This window comes from Tupaia chinensis, unplaced genomic scaffold (genome assembly GCF_000334495.1).
Source record: "Tupaia chinensis unplaced genomic scaffold, TupChi_1.0 Scaffold000014_1, whole genome shotgun sequence".
Lineage (NCBI taxonomy): Eukaryota > Metazoa > Chordata > Mammalia > Scandentia > Tupaiidae > Tupaia > Tupaia belangeri.
Window position 1 is genome coordinate 6,970,175 of NW_006159444.1, and position 5,298 is coordinate 6,975,472.

General features: G+C 37.8%; 2 pseudogenes; one reads left to right on the top strand and one right to left on the bottom strand.

Moving 5' to 3' along the window:
- Positions 1 to 1,100: 1,100 nt before the first annotated feature.
- Positions 1,101 to 3,719, bottom strand: LOC102470622 (ATP-dependent Clp protease ATP-binding subunit clpX-like, mitochondrial pseudogene; annotated as a pseudogene).
- A 514-nt stretch (positions 3,720 to 4,233) lies between these two features.
- Positions 4,234 to 4,587, top strand: LOC114006937 (cAMP-regulated phosphoprotein 19 pseudogene; annotated as a pseudogene).
- The last annotated feature ends 711 nt before the right edge of the window (positions 4,588 to 5,298 follow it).

Here is a 5,298-nt window from a genome sequence, read left to right on the forward strand (position 1 = left end):
CATGAGTTTAAAGCCTCCAGGTTCAAGACTTGAACCACACTCAACTGAGTCAGAATCCAGCAAAGTAACTATCATGCCATCTTCTGGTCCCCCAATCAGACTTATTTTAATATGTTAAATAAAATGAGAAGCATTGTCGAATTAAGTAATTTTAATTTTCTTTACATTATATTTAAATTATATGTATAAATATACTATGTATGTTTTTATATGTGTATATTTATATATGCACTGTGAACCAAATGAATTAAGTTTTCCAAAAAATCTATAATGTAATATTTATCAATCATGTTATAGGTTATTAAGTTAAATTAGTATATGTCACAAATATAACTAAATTTATTTTTCAGTCATAAAATCTTGTCAAATCTTTATTATTTAGGTCTTATTGTTCACAATTAGTTGCTTTGTTTAATGTCTTTCTAAAAAACTTTTTTTCTCAAATGACTAAAATCTTGAAGTATTCTTTTAAAAACTTTTAAAAAGGTAATACTAATATAAAAAATATAAATCCAATGCTGAACATAGACTCATGAAGAGCCTGTGGACGGCCATCCTGTCTTCCTAAGTCCTTCTGATAGCTCATTATTTCAAACCTCTACACTCCATGACTCACAAAATTTTTAAAAATTCAAATTAGAAAAATATTAATAATTATACAATAGTATTAGTATAGTAACTGTTCTAAAATTACTAAAATGTCTTATAACCAATTTTTTGTCAAGTTAATATTAAAAAAATTAAAACTACCGGTATATTTCTGCTAATATGCCACATAAATATTATTTTAAAAATTCACTCATTGTCATTTTCATTACATATTTTTAATTGTGTAAAAACTTTCCCATAAAAAAGTAATACTACAATAGTACTCAAAAGGTTATTTTTTAAAATGTGTTTTTCTTTTTTTCCCACTTTAAAGAATTTATTTTCCCATTTGTAGAGTAACATTATTGTAAAATCCAGTTATCACAATACCTGCATTGCTTAAAACTCCTAAGAATTTTGTTAAAGCATATTTTTTAAAAACTGAACCAAAATAATGTGTACATTTTTTATCTCTAAACATTGTGTCATTTAAGTCCACATAATGTCCTCTGTATAAATCAATGTGATGTTACAATAATATACATGATCTGATTCTTATCCTGAAGGCTTCTGATCATGTGTGATATCCAAGATAGATCCAATGCCTTTAATGTCAGACTGTAGAGACAGTTATGACCCTAAACGAAGGAGAAGCTTAGGTACAGACCTGAGCCAGGCAGCTTAGCTCTTTGCTGCATCTGCCTGGCGAGGCCATCCTCCTTCTTCAACTCCAGAGTCATATTCCTCTTCAGAAGATTCTTTCACTGGTGCTCTAATATATCCTGGCTCCTTTTTACCTTCTACCACTTCTTTGTCAACCTCCACACAAACAATATCAGCATTAGGGACTTCAAACATTGATTCTACTAACAGCTTCTCCTTTATGAACTGAAGACCTCGTGCACCTGTTTTTCATTCTAGTGACCACCTTGCTAGAACTTTCCTCAGTGATGTTCAGTTCACACTTATCCATGCTGAATAAGGGCTGGTACTGAGGGATAACAGCTTTATGTGGTCCAGTCAGTATCTGTACAAGTGTTTTCTCATCTAGGCCGTGCAAAGGAACCACCACAGGCAACCGTCCCACAAACTCGGAAATGCCAAATTCAATGAGGTCTCTGGATTCCACGTGATGTAGTAAGCGATCTCTTTCTTCAATGTGTTGGTGAGTGAGTGATTCCCCACTCTGATTAGCAAGGTCCACAGCAGCGGCAGCCCTTCTGCCTTTTCCCAGATGAGACGGCCTTCCAAATCCAAGATGCTTTTCATTTTCCTCCTGTTGATGATTCTGTCTAAACCACTGAAAGCACCAGATGAAACAAACAGGATGTTTGTTGCCTCAACTTGTACTGTTTCTCCATGTAGCTTCTGTGAATTCTTTTCGGGGACATTGACTATTGTGCCTTCTAGTAGTTTTAACAAGCCTTGCCAAACGCCTTCTCCACTCCATCCCGTAACTGATGAATGCCTGTCACACTGCCAATCTTAGCTACTTCATCCAGAAAAACAATTCCTTGTTGTGCTTTTTCGACATTATGATTGCATCTTGGAGCAGTCTGGCAATCACAGATGCAGTATCTTCACCTAAATATCCAGCCTGAGTCAAAGTTGTAGTCACAAATAGCCAAAGGGACAGGAAAGCATTTAGCTAGCTTGTGCCAGCAGCATTTTACCTGACCCAGTTGGTCCAAGCAACAAAATACAACTTTTTTCAAATTTTGTCACCATGAGACGACATACTACTAATACTAATACTGATAACTCACCACCTCGTTTTTCCTGAGGGATCTGTTGATTCACTTGTTGCTGCACTGATGCTCCTAAGGTATTACCATGTGGGCTAATCCCAGCCATCCGGAGCAATTTTGTGAATCTGTAATCATCCTCCTGTTATCTTATTTCTAATTCTCTAGGTGTTAATGATGTCTGCTTCTCAACCTCTGCTTGCTGTCTCAGATTAGCTGGGATATTATTATGTATTCTTTTATAATGACTGTACACAGCAAATGAAAGCACCTTCTTAGCAAACGACTGGCTAATAACATACTTATTGAGGTAGTTATAAATCTTGGGGAGAGGAAGCAGTTTCTGTTGGAATGCCAATTTTACAGCTTCTGCTGTCGATTCATGTTCCTTATGTATCCGTTTGAGTCTGTTTCCGATAGCACTACAGAAAAAAAAAAAAGACATTTTTCACACTTGACAAACGGGTGGAATGACACAAAGGTCTCTACATGTGTACACAAGTCACCACGTTTAGGACAGCACCGCGAGTTCCCACCTTCCCCAGAACTCCCAGAGCCTGATTTCTTAACACTTCCCTCACTTGCCTGTTTCTGATTTCCATCTCCTGAGCCATCTTTACTTAGCCCGTCTTTTGAGGCAAAGCATGCTGCTGTTTCTGTAAAGGTTCTAAGAGGAGCTCTTAGCAGAATCTGAGTTTCAAAGGTCCCCAGTCTTCCTAAAACTGGTATATGAATGCAACCACGAGAAATGCCTCTCTGCGCGGAAGCCAGCGAGGCGGTGATGAGTCCAGTGGCCGCAGTGCCACAAGTGCAAGCGCTGCAGCCGGACCTCTCCGCGGAGTCTGGGCCGGGGCTCCTGGGCGGCGCTGACCTATCTCCCCCCCTCCCCCGGTAGAAACACCAGTGCAGAGTGCCCCGCCCACCGCCGTCTACTCACCGGAGCAGACACCTGCCCCCTCCCTTCAAAAAACGTGTTTTTTCTCATGAGACATTTCTGAAAAAATCTCAAGTAACTAAACTCTGCCAGACCTTAATGCATTATGCCAAAGTGTATATTCACCAAGTAAAAAAAAATGCTGTTTGTACTGAACTGACTAAAGACAGTCAAACCCTTTATACTCCAAAGTAGAGGTCTTCTAGAAATAAGATTTTTTCAAGATCTTTTTCATCTTTATATTTCTCCTAATAAGGCTTCAAACCTTTTAACTGCGTGTAAGCCCTGTTAAAAGACATCATACCAAATTCTTCTCACCACTCACACTACAATAAAGCTTTTTAAAACCCCCCTAAATTCCCAATTGGAAAGGGCTACTTCAAATTTTTTAAATTGTGCACCTGTTGGAGACTTTAAAACTAACCAAAAAATTTCTTCTTCAAAACAAACATGTTAGACACGAACAACTTTGCCCGATATCATAAATCAAGACTTCTCTGCCATCATAAAAGCGTTCTTTTTCTCAATTCCTATTGTCTTCATTCTTGACTCTTCCCAACAAAAAATAACCATAAAACCACAATCGATAATTGATCTTAATTTAAACTTATATCCTAGCACAAACCAAACTACAAACTAATACAAAAAATTTCAATAAAGTTCCTAAAAATTGACTTTCAACAAAAATAAAATACCAGTTATATTTAAAACTTATTCATAAACTTAAAAATTTTTCAAAACTTACAGCCTATAAAACTTCTTAAAGTTCCAAGTAAATAAAGGCACCCTCCAAAAGATAATTAACATACAAGCTTATCAAACATGTAATAAAACATCATACAGCTTTGGAAGGGAGCAAGGAAGGGCTTAGCCGTCGCGGAGCCCGGGGAAGCGAGTTGCGAAAGAGCATTACGCCCGTGGAAGCCTCACCCCCCACCCCAGACAGAGGGGGCGGGGCAGAAGGAAATGGAAGATAAAGCAACTAGTCCAGAGAAAGCTGAAGAAGCAAAATTACAAGCAAGGTCTCCTCATCTGGGACAAAAACCTGGAGGTTCATATTTCTTAAGGAAACGATTGCGAAAAGGGCAAAAATATTTTGATTCTGGGGATTACAACATGGCCAAAGCAAAAATGAAGAACATGCAACTTCCTGCTGCCACCCCCGGATAAGACAGAGGTCACTGGTGACCACATTCCAACTCCACAGAATGGAAGCTTCCTGAACGGGAGACCATCCTTGTTGCTAGCAAGCTGGCTGGCTGATTAAAAGAGCTGAACTGCATGCATCTTCTAATTCCCATTCTTTCCTCTTAGTATGTTACCTAACCCACTTGTTATTTTCTTTCATTCACTAAGTCATTTGAAACTGACAGCTTTGCAGGTAGCGGTAGTGTGTGCTGCTATTGGAAGGGAATATACGTGTGTTGAGTTTTGATTAGCTTAACAGTGCACTGATGAAAAGAACATGTTAGCAACACAAGTAATCTACTTGAAAATGATTGTATGTATTACCTAACTCCTTGTGTAGGACCGGTTCCAACAAGTGACAAGCAAGTTTATGATTTTAATGTTTTGGCTTTCTTTACTTCATGTAAATTACAGCTTTGTATGTTACCCTTTATTTAATATCATCTCTGTTTTATTGATTTCTTCTGTATTTTCCTTTGGAATTCTGTAAAACAGATGTTTAAGACCACAAGTTGGAAGGAAGGTCCCATGCTTCAAAAACAAATAGATGGCTCTCTGAGAGATTTGTGTTTCTGTGCTTGAACTTGAATGGCCTTAAACCTGTTCCAGCTTTAACAGTAGTATTTTACTTGGGCAATATTTGCCCATTCTGGTGTGACTTATGTGACCCTACTGCTTAGCAGCTGCCATTGAAGCTAGTGTTCTCTCTCAGTTCTGTGGTCTTGGAACACCTTGTGTTGTTAAAGATGTGAATGAAGTGTGCATGTGCGTTGACTGTTGAATTCACTTTTGTACCATTTTTGTAAATAAAATAGTTTTGCACAACCAAAAAAAAATCACACA